Here is a 12,440-nt window from a genome sequence, read left to right as displayed (position 1 = left end):
CGGATTGTGCCGGGGCGCACAGACAGCTAATGGGGCCAGGCCGATAGAGGGCCGCACCGAGTGTGCGCCGCACACGCCGTTGCAGCCACGGCCACTGGGGACCTAGCCTTAGGAGGGACAGTCGAGAGATACATTTTGCTTCTCTGGAGATTTACTTCTATTGTCTTTTTCCTCTGTAATCTGGTATGTGGTCGACATTTATAGTTAACATTAATCCATTTTGTGCAGGAATGCAACACACCAAGTCACTCATTCTCTGTGATACGAGTTCAATAGTCCAAAATCCAACATAATCCCTCCTTAGACCAATAGGGTCACAATCATTTTTTCTTTGGTGTTCTTCACGGGCTGGGTAATGAACCCTGAAACTCAGCATTTACACAACTAAGTATACTAAATATGATACGTTTATACTGTTACGTTGTGCTTACACTTGATATTGCACTTTGCAAAGCTTACAGTACTTGTTTCTAATTTAAAAAAAGCACACAACAAAAGACAGGGAAGCCTAATGCTACATCCAATTGACAAAACATACATGGTAATAAGTACAAAGTTAAATACTTCAATAATAATAATAAATTCTTGGTTATTTAGTTAAACCCTTTGGCCAAAGCATCATAATCCTGCATACCGACGCCAAGGTATAACCAAATATGCAGGTCCCAACACTACACTGTGAACCTTCCCTTTTACCTCTGTATTACAGGACCTATTACATATGGTAACGTACTGTATAGATTTGTTTGTTTTATCATTTTAGTTAAAGAAACTGTTCTGCATTTATTGTGCTCAGTAGCACTCCTTTTGACTGACACACACAAGTTTTTATCTTGCTGGGATTGCGTGTTATAAACTGTATGTTCTTGTAACAATCTTTTTATGTAATCTAAGCCCTGTATTTTTGTATATTAAAGCCAAACTTTACTAATTGATGCTCTGGGTTCTGCTTGATCTGGTTACACGCTTTGTAGAGAGTAACTTACATTTTCGGACACATTTTGCTACATGTGTTAAGTGCAAAGTTTCTTATTTTAATGAACAGGGACGTCAGACTCTGGCAGATATATATTAATTACGTATTTTATTTGCATAATTCTAGGGTGGTGGCAGTGGATATATTATTGCAATCTAGCAAGGGGTTAATATGAACTAATTGAAAGTACCCTGCGCAGGCGAAAGGCGAGTTGGCTCGAGGAGCCATGTGTATTAACCCTGGTTGCATATCTAAATCACGTCCTCACTAGGCAAGGCCGGAGCAAACAGCGAGCTGGATCCGTAGACTGGACCTGCAGCAAGGTGGATCTAAAACCAGGACCAGAACAGCAGCAACCAGAACAGGAAACACAGCTGCAAATGGGACAAACAGGGTCCAGCTAGCAAGGCAGTTGAGAAGTCCAAAGGTAAGTGACAGGTCGCTTTTTATAGGCCGAGTGAGTCAAGTGTTGCAGCAAGAACAGCTGTCTGCGGAGGGCTGCAGACCTTAGTAGTGGAGTCCTCACACTAACAGTGTGCAGTCATCATATCACTTCTCTACTGCTGTTGGTACCAGCCAGATACTTCTCTAGAGTACCATCGCTGTCTCTCTTGCAGCAGAACTGCAGTGATTGTCTCCAGAGATGCACACACCTGTATGGTGAAGGGCAGATAACGATCTGGATTTTGGAGGCAGGAGCTTGTTGTAATGTAAATGTTATATTGGTGAATCCATTCACAAGACTGGTCTCATGGTAAGTGATCTTTCTCAGAGTCTCTCTCTCTCTCCTTTAGAATGTTATATAAAGCTTTGTCTGCAAAAACTTCTACAACATCTCTGCAGAAGTCCCAAGAATTGATGTAGGGTGTTTATGGTCAAAGCAATTAGTTGTGTTTGGTGGCTATTTGAAGTTCTACCCCCACCTTGAATGCCAACTCCCAAATACAACCGTGAAAAAACAGGCAGCAGAGTTTGTTTGCACCAAAATGTGGTGAAATAAAATACAGCACAGAGCTGTACAGTATAAACGGCATTACACCTCGTGGACAGACCAGCACAGAGGTAAACGCGGTGCTTTTGCAGGATTCAGTTTAAAGCTGCAGACCAAGCAATATCCTACATGTTTGTTTTTTTTAATAAATCAGTTCTGTACCATGAGAAAATAGTTGTAGCTTTTTTTTTTTTTTACAACTTTGAATGACATTTTAATGTATTATAATATAGCAAGTAATATAGTAATGCTGCACACCAAAAAATATAAGCTAAAGATACTTGTAATAACCGGTGCTCCTGGTTCAGTGGTTCATGGAAACCGGTCTAGGAATTCCTATACTTAGTGACAATAGATGATCCAGGGCACTGCGGATTTTCCATAGAATTTATTGTGTCAGAACAGCACAACGTTTCAACCTTCAGTGAGGTCTTTTTCAAGTGACTGGCATAAACAATCTAGCTAAAAGTCCATCATATATAGTCGAACAAACGTGATTAAACGTAATGATAATCCCCCCCCCCCCTAATTAGCCCATGTGGTTTTTCATCTGTTCTCTTCCGCATTCTGAATAGTGTCTGTGCGCCGGTCCGGTCTGTAGTCGCGGTGACATCATCACGCCTTCCCATCATCCATCATGGTTCCTGATGGGTCCCAAACTCTCGCGAGATTTCCCCGCGTCTACGTCATCGTAGGGGGATCCGGTACTGCCCTCTCATCACATTTGGCTCCATTCCAACTTGGCGCAGGCGCAGTGCAGTTGCGCATCCTCCAGGGTCCACACAGGGGCTCATGGGGGAGGGAGTAAGCTTGTCATGTAGCTAGATCGTCACATGTGGGGATGTAGCCGTTACATAAAGGGAAGAGAGAATAGAATCAGTGAAAAAACACACCAAGTGCCACTATATCCTAAAGAGATAAATTATTTTTAATTAAGGAATTATTTAAGAAAATATTTAAGGAAATATTAAAAAAAAGAAGACTTGTATCTTTTGCTATTAAATTATTTTCTTAGATCATTAAGAGCACCCACCTTAGTCTCAACAATTGAATGAACTAGAGTGGTGAGATCAGCAGCAGCAGCAGCAAAAAGGTCTGTGGATGAGAAAAGCATTGTGCAAACACATTCCCTTCACCGGCTATCTAGAAAGCAATTAAGGGACAAAAAAATCATTAAATCCTCTTGGGAAGACTGTGTCCAGTGTGAACATCCAAAATGCTTCTCTTTGTAATAAAGCTTTATCTTAATCTGTGCCTGAGAATGTTTTTTGTAGTTGTTCAATCCCCATAAGCTTTAAAGAGGCCACAGTGGGTTTATATTCCATACAATGTGATATCAATACTGTCTCTTCCTTTTCACCATTGATTTTGCTCCTGTGTTCTATGAACCTAGTCGTCATCATCCTATTGGTTTTACCGACGTATATCAACCCACATGGGCACTTTATTATGTATATGATGTTGGTGGAGGGGTATGTAATTCTACTCTTTATTTTATACTTCTGACCATTTTTAGGATGAAAGAACTCATCCCCTGTATTGAGGCTGTTGCAGACAGAGCAACCATAACACGTATAACACCCATCCATTGGGTTGCTCAGAAAGTGTGATGTATTCTAGTGCTTTTTGTAGTCTGCTGAGAAGAATATCTTTTAGGTTTTTCCCCCTTTGATATGCAAATCTTGGTTTGTCATTGCAGGCAGAGCTCAAAGACACATTCATCTGAAGCACACTACAGTGTTTGCTAGTAAGTTTATTAAAAAATAATATTTGCAGTCGTGTACTTGCTAATATAGCAACCATTTACAACATCACACCCCCTTCCACTTCTGGAACAGGCTCTGGCACACCCCCTTTGAGCCGAGCCCTGTCTTCTCTCTAGCAGTGCACCAATCTAGTGACTGCCTGGTCATGATCTTCCCCACAGAACTTTCCATCTTTAGTCCTCTTCTGCTGCACTGGCAGCCATTTAGTGAACCCCCGAGCCAAATCTTCACCGATCGATCTGCAACTTAATTATTTATCATTGTGTTGATGCACATATTAAAAGGGGGGATATATATATATATATATATATATATATATATATATATATATATATATATATATATATATATTTATACACAGTGTTCGACAATCCTATACATTTACACGCCCGGGGCGTGTGGATTTAACCCCCGGGCGAGTAAATATTAGCCCAAGCAGAAAACGTGCTTGTTTTTTTAAATTTCCCGCGCTCGTGCTAAATTTCCCTGCTTGCGCTGAAAAATAAAAAAATAAAAACTCCACCTACCTGATTGCTGATTGGCGCGCGGCCAGGCTCTATATGAGCCAGCCCCCAACGAGCGGCCATTCTTTCTGGCCAGAGATCTATTGGAGAGTAAGTACTCTCCAATCTCTGCATACTGCGGCCCCTCTGATCCTTCCCTGCCTCCTGCAAGCCTCCTCCCGCTTCCCGCGCGGGGCAGGAGATGGTAGGGGGGTGTCCCCCCCTTCTGTCCCTGTCCCAGCTTACCCCGACTTCCTGCCGATCCCCGCGCGGGGCAGGAGATGGTAGGGGGGTGTCCCCCCTTCTGTCCCTGTCCCAGCTTACCCCGACTTCCTGCCGATCCCCGCGCGGGGCAGGAGATGGTAGGGGGGGTGTCCCCCCTTCTGTCCCTGTCCCAGCTTACCCCGACTTCCTGCCGATCCCCGCGCGGGGCAGGAGATGGTAGGGGGGTGTCCCCCCTTCTGTCCCTGTCCCAGCTTACCCCGACTTCCTGCCGATCCCCGCGCGGGGCAGGAGATGGTAGGGGGGTGTCCCCCCTTCTGTCCCTGTCCCAGCTTACCCCGACTTCCTGCCGATCCCCGCGCGGGGCAGGAGATGATAGGGGGGTGTCCCCCCTTCTGTCCCTGTCCCAGCTTACCCCGACTTCCTGCCGATCCCCGCGCGGGGTTGGCTATGGTCACGGGGGGAGGGGGGGTGCGAGCGGGACAGTGGTGGTGGTCGCGCGGCCTTTCCTCTTCTTCCCCCTGTCGTGTGTGTGTCTGTGTATGCATGGGTGTGTGTCTGTGTGTGTGTGCATGGGTGTGTGTCTGTGTGTGTGCATGGGTGTGTGTCTGTGTGTATGCATGGGTGTGTGTCTGTGTGTATGCATGGGTGTGTGTGCATGGGAGAATGTGCCCAGCTATCATGACGGCGCAGCATAAGGTGGGGGGGAGGGGGAGGCGTCTGCCCGTCTGCCCACTCGACCACAAGCTTCATGCCGGCGAGGGGAGCAGGGCAGTGGCGGCCACGGCGAGGCTGACTGTCCCCTGGGGCGCCCGCTGGGGGACACATCGCAACGTGCCTGCCACCTCTCCAAACTACGACTGCGTGAGGATGTCAGCCTGCCCCCCCCCCCTCCCACGAGCGGGAGATGGCCGTGGGTGGGTGGGGGAGGAGCGTGGTGGCGCTGGTCGCAGCCTTTCCTCCCCCCCCCTGTGTGTGTGTGTCTGTGTGTATGGGAGAATGTGTGACACACCAGAGGTACCCCCCCAATCAGTGTCAGTCACCCCCCCACCCCCAGTCAGTGTCAGTCACCCCCCACCCCCAGTCAGTGTCAGTCACCCCCCCACCCCCAGTCAGTGTCAGTCACCCCCCTGCCCCAGTCAGTGTCAGTCACCCCCCTGCCCCAGTCAGTGTCAGTCACCCCCCTGCCCCAGTCAGTGTCAGTCACCCCCGTGCCCCAGTCAGTGTCAGTCACCCCCCTGCCCCAGTCAGTGTCAGTCACCCCTCTGCCCCAGTCAGTGTCAGTCACCCCCCCACCCCCAGTCAGTGTCAGTCACCCCTGCCCCAGTCAGTGTCAGTCACCCCTGCCCCAGTCAGTGTCAGTCACCCCTCTGCCCCAGTCAGTGTCAGTCACCCCTGCCCCAGTCAGTGTCAGTCACCCCTGCCCCAGTCAGTGTCAGTCACCCCTGCCCCAGTCAGTGTCAGTCACCCCTGCCCCAGTCAGTGTCAGTCACTCACCCACCCACCCCTGCCCCATCCAGCCACTCACCCAGCCTCTCTCTCTCTGTGTATCACCCACCGTCTGTGTGTGTCACCCACCGTTTCTCTCCTCTGTCTCCCCCACACTCTCTCCCCCCACACTCTCTCTCTCTCCCCCCACACTCTCGCTCTCTCACCCACACTCTCTCTCACACTCTCTCCCTCTCCCCCACACTCTCTCTCTCCCCCACTCTCTCTCTCTCTCTCTCCCCCACACTCTCTCTCTCTCCCCCCCCCCCACACTCTCTCTCTCTCTCTGTCACTCACACTCTGGATCTCTTATTTACCCTATATATCTTAACTGCCCTATACCGCTTTCTTCCAGATCTGACTCAAGCTTCACACGGAAGACATCGGAACCCCCCCTAACCCAGAAGACAGGTAGGGAACACCTCCCCTCCAATGTATAACATTGTGGGAATGAGGTACCTGGACATTGAGGGACTGCGGATAAGGATTTAGATATTGTGAAGCGGGGACGTCCAGACACTGGTTAAGGGGTTCAGGAAACTAGTCATTCACACCTGGCTTTTAATTCTAGAAAACACACACACACACACACACACACACACACACACGTAACCGTAACCAAGACTAATTGTAGTATAATGTAATACAATAAATACATTTGTCAAAAACGAATGTTGTTCTGACTAGGAATTTATTAAATGTATTTTATTTATACATTTTATTTTAAAGCGGGGTTGGGGGCGGGGTTGGGGGCTGGGACAAGGGGCGGGACTAGGTGGCGAGTAGATTTTTGGGTGATTGATTTGCCGAACACATACACATATATACATATACATATACATATACATATACATATACATATACATATATATTTTTTTTTTACCAGCAGCTGGCACTGCTGCTTTAAAGCTGCAGTTCAGTCAATATCCTGCATGTGTTTTTTTTTTTAATAAATCAGTTCTGTAGTAAGAAAAAATACTTTTAACATTTTCTGTTTTTAAAAAAACAACTTTGAAAGACCAATTTTCTTGTATTCTATTTTAACAGCCATTTGCTAAGGCACTGCCCCTTCATGTCCTGTCACAAGCCCTGGCACACCCCTTTGTCAGCCCTGCCCTCCCTTTAGCACAGGGGTGGGCAACCTATTTTTCAATGTAGCCACAAGTGTGGCGAATTAGAAGTGAAAATAGCCACAGCGTGTAAAAATTGAGGTATTATGTTGTGCATGCGAAAATTTTAAACACACACAGTTTGAACAAGTTTATACATTCTCAGGGCCGTTCTATAGTGTGCGCCCGCGCGTGCACGTGACGCATGCTTTTTGTGTGTATGCTGTGAGCGAGTGAGGTGCAATGTATGTGTGTGTTATAAATACGTTTGAAATAAAGAAATACTTTAATAAATTATTTATCAACATTGTACACACACACACACACACACACACACACACACACACACACACATTTCAGTGGCGGTAGCGGCGCAAAATCTTTATTTTCCTCATCTTCCCCATCAGAACACTCACTGCCTTGCGCGCGGCACCATTATAGAAAGGCTGACTAACCTCAGCCAACTATAACTGCAGCGCACACGGCGCAGCAAGCACACGCACTATAGAACAGCCCTCAGACCGCAACCCCCCTTATCCTCTCACGCCACCACCAATACCCTCCTCATCATCTCCTCACCATCTCATTTAATCCCAGTGGCAGGCGGATGGGCGGCAGTGGCAGGCGAATGGGCAGCAGCGCGTCACGCTGAAGCGTGCCCGGGGGGAAGCTCGCTCGGAGGGGAGGGAGCGTGTGGCATCAGCACGTCATGGAGTTGCCTCGGAGGGGAGGGAGCACATGTGTCACGCGCATGCTGGAGCAGGCGGGGGTGTGGGAGAGAGGGGAGCGCGTCACACCACTGGAGCGCGCTCCTTACCAAGGAAGGGGAAGGGGGGGTGTTTGAGGGGGCCGTTGCGGGTCGCACAGAGTGTCCCGGCGGCCCTGTTCGCCACAGTTTTACTGCCAACTCGCCACAAGTGGCGAATGGCGACAGTGTTGCCCACTCTGGCTCTAGCACATGTCAGTGCAGGAGTGCTCATGAATATTCATGAGCTTCCACTGAGTGACAGAAGCAGAGGAAAAACATATCCCATATCTAAAGATTTCGCCAATCAATACATGGAGAACGAATTGACTGGCAGCTATACAGTTCTTTAGGTAATTAGAGATTGCACACATGAAACTATTGAATTAAAAAAACATTTTTTTTTAAAAGACTGAACTGCAGCTTTAAGACCTGCTTGGATAAATTAGTGTTAAGTGCTCATCCAGCAAAGTGTAATACTGCTCTCTTGTGGCCGTTTGTAAAAGTACATCATACGCAATACAATCTGGATGAGAAAATGGCTATACAAATCTTCAGTCAGACTCTGGGGGCGGGAAGAGAAGTAGCGCTTGAATGAAAACCCGGTGGGGATTGTCTTGTAAAACAAATGCAAACTTCTGTTGACTGTCTGACTGTTCCATTACAGACAGCGATTGACCTATAGCACTTGGCCCCAGCTGATAATTTGACATAAGATCTGGCATACTTGCTACCATGTTTGCTACTGGCGGGCACACTTTATAAAAAGCACAGTAATCAATTGTACATTTCCATGTGCCATTAGGTTTCTTTACAGGCCAAACAGGTGAATTACTTGCGGATGTTCTCTCTTAGCACTCCCTAGCGTAACAGGGATGTGATGGCTTCCTTCACAGAAGGGATTGCCTCTATATTTGGGGGGCGGGGAGAGGCGGACTACACCATCAGTGGACCCTTACTTCCATATTGGATACTATTCCACAATCCATTTTATAAATCGCCTGCCACTAATGCGGCGTCTGCCATCCCTGTCCATGTGTAGGTTCAACGAGCACATTTTTATTGGTTCTGTAGTATTAGATGACTACATTTTTCTTTTTTAGATTCAACTCAATGCCATTGAGTTTTAATATAACCAAGTTTTCTTTGACATCTATAGCAGACTTTCGCCAACCTCCCCAGCAGCGCACAATCTTTGCAAAACTTCCACTTTGTGACGTGTTGCCAATATTCCCAGTAGTTTGAGCTGTAGCCTGTAAGAATAGATAATGTTACCTTAGTAATAAGAATACATTGCAGCTGCTGGGTAACACTGACTGAACGATTGATTGTAACTGAAAGGCAGCCATTTAGTGAACACTGGCAAGCAGGATCTTTGCTGATCGATGGTAGAAAGAATTGATTGGCATCTTAGATAATTCGTTTTCAATTAAAAAAAAGTGCAATCAAAAGAATACGGATACACACACCAGTTAAGTGGCACTTGAACGGTCTCTTTAATTTACACAGGGTAAGGTCCAGACACCACTATGGTGTCTGAAACAGATTAGAGTTACACAGGAGTCCTCTATCAGATCCCCAAGACCAACTAAGTTCTAAGACTGACCATTAGGCTTTATCAACTGAGGCCATTCCCTCAGGAGCCGGGGTAAAGGGATTCCACTCGTTAGGTTCACTATTATGTTGTCTGTTCTGTCTATTTTGCCAGTCCCTTTTATTTCAGTCTCCTCTCCCATCTTGCCTTGATAGTTTATAATAATGTCTAAAATGCTCCATTTTATACTACTATTCAAACTGGACTTCTCAATTGGGTGGAAAGATTAGGTGGGAGCCATGCTTTTTACGAGTTTACAAGTATTCCCATCACCTAGATCACCAACCGATTCAAAATACTGCATGATCCATGAAACTGGCAAGTAGAATCAAACATACCCAACAACAGGGGAGGAATTGGTAACCGTGGTCACAGCACTCCACACAACCAACGCTTGGAAAAATATAAAAAAACTTTATTTAAACTCCACAGTGAGCATACATAGCACCACTCTGAAAAAGTCTTTCTATAGACGAAACGCGTCAGAGTGGTGCTATGTATGCTCACTGTGGAGTTTAAATAAAGTTTTTTATATTTTTCCAAGCGTTGGTTGTGTGGAGTGCTGTGACCACGGTTACCAATTCCTCCCCTTCACACGTCATATCTGGATAGGAGCACGCCGACACCACGAGGAGCAGAGATGGCCACCGGAGCGTTCTTATAGCAGCTTTGCAGAACGGGTGTCGTGAGTACATAACAAATACATGCAGATATGTTTTTCAGGCAGATGTGAGGCTATTTGGCACCGCACTGTGATTTACCTTGGGGTCTTTTCTTTGAAGAGGCTCCGCTGTATTTCTATGGATTGACCAGCCCACTGCCTGCACTATCACTGCTTTTCCTCACTAATGACTGTATGGCTTATATATAAGTGGTGTCAGCTCCAAGTTCTATGGGATGATTGCAGATTCAACAGTGTCTGTGGTTTAGGAGACTCTGTACTCAACGGGTTAAATACCCAAGTGCTCTTTATACCCAACAACAGCTCCAGCTGTGTAATGTCTCAGAGCGACATAAATTTATTCTTTATAAATTACCATGATCACTGCCAATCTCAAACCCATCGCAGTCAGACCCACTTCCCTAGCTATCCCCTTGGTCAGGGTTATACTGATGGCCAATCGCAGGCTGCCAAGCAGGGCAGGCTTGTTCTTTCGCGGGGCCTCTTACCTGATCCAGCACTGTATCTCCTCAGATGACATGGCGATGCTATTTGACATTGCAGCGCCATGATAACGGGACGCTGGAGATGCTGCCAGACAGGTAAGAGACTGTTACAGAGGCTCAGGGGAGTAGGGGGGAGGGAGGGGAAGGGGGATATTCTGGGGGGTTTGGGGAGGTAGGAAGAGAGAAATAACAATACAGCATTGAATGGGGGTGTTAGACAAAATACCATTATAATATTTATTAAGTGATGTCATTTGTTTTAAATAATATTTTGATGTTACAGTTTTTACTTTTGAAAATCTTGTCACCCTAGACATAAGGCACCTTTACAACTCAATTCCTCAAATGAGTCATAAGATGCTTTATTGCATAGCACCGCTTGGTAAACATATGCCACAGTTTGCGTGGGTTTCATTCCCTTAGATATTTAATTTTTATGTATAAAATCTGTCAGGTGCAATTCACAAGTTCCCTGTTCCCTTTTAATCCTGACCAGGTACGTCAGAGAAATCCTTCTTTTCCATCTTGGACAAGAAATGATGGGAAACAGTTTTCATGGGCATATGGCAAACATTACAATTTTGTAAAAAAAAAAAAATTATACCTCGTTCCTAAAAGCTGCAAAAATATGCATCTTCCAAGTTTGAAGCGCAAGTTAGTGAGGATAGCGTGCATTAGTAATTAATCTGTGACAAAAGCACACCGCTCTTAACTCTATGGCAACTCCGATATGTTGCCAAGTCTGACGACATCTCTAAATCATTTGTTCATGGTAAAACGCACCTGAAATCAAAATGCCAGTGTAAAGGCAATACTGAGAATCACCTATGCACAAAAACATAAGAACCCACATTACTTGCTGTTACCAACCATAGCAGCTGTAGAAATCCAGTCTCCATAACCAAGGCCTTTTAACACCTTCCATGCTAGACAGGTCAGCCACGCGTAGCTGAGCGCTGAAGTTGTAAACCCCCCATGCACAGGTAAATAAAGAAATCCTTACTGTTCTGGATGGAATGTACATTTATCACATACTGGGTCAAAGATTAGAAAGGAGCAGGCACCACACATTTATATAGAGCGAAGAAAAATGCAGCGCATCAATTGATTTGAGTGACAAATATAAAATATGCAAATAGTGAGAAAATAGGCGTGAGAATAAAAGTGGAAAAAATGAATCCACGTATAAAGGCGATTCAGCAAAATGAGGTACGAACAAAAATGTAAACTTGACCTTAAATAAAAGGGATTGTGTAGAGTGTGCTATCCACAGAAGATGGCTCAAAACTAGAGGAAAGGAAAATAAATTAAAAAAGCGGGGGGAGGGGGAGGCAAGCGTACGAGTCGGTGTAGTATAAAAATATATTGGGTGAAGGTAACAATGGGCGAGTATTGCATGTACAGAAAAACCTGTTCTTTAAAGCACATCATGCAACAAACGGCATGGGCTTACCACGGTCGATCCACATTACCACGAGGGAACAGCGTTGTCAGCTGATGGATCAGATAGCCACGGAACATTTTAGGCGCAGCTTCCTATCCCGGGAAGTATGTGGATGGTATCCTCGGCAGGTAAGGGTTCTTTCTTCTTCAGGAACCGACGTTGTGGAAATATCTAAAGTGTCCAACTTATCTGGAGCAGACACTGCCGGTGTGATGGTTGTTACTCTCCGGCAAGAAAAGCAGCTGTCCTGTTTAGCAGTGGGCGGTGGCTTGTGACATCACCGCTGCCTTGCAGAAGCAACAAGGCCACGGACGTATAAACAAACTGCAGAATTTCACCCCAAAGGAGATGTTCTATAGCTAAATTGCCAATACAGAATCAAGGACTTACACTTCTAGTCCACATCCAACACGTTTCGTAGAAATACATCTACGT

The sequence above is a fragment of the Ascaphus truei genome, chromosome 3 (assembly GCF_040206685.1).
Source record: "Ascaphus truei isolate aAscTru1 chromosome 3, aAscTru1.hap1, whole genome shotgun sequence".
Taxonomy (NCBI): Eukaryota; Metazoa; Chordata; class Amphibia; order Anura; family Ascaphidae; genus Ascaphus; species Ascaphus truei.
The sequence above is the reverse complement of the archived record's forward strand: the minus strand, read 5'-3'. Positions refer to the sequence as shown.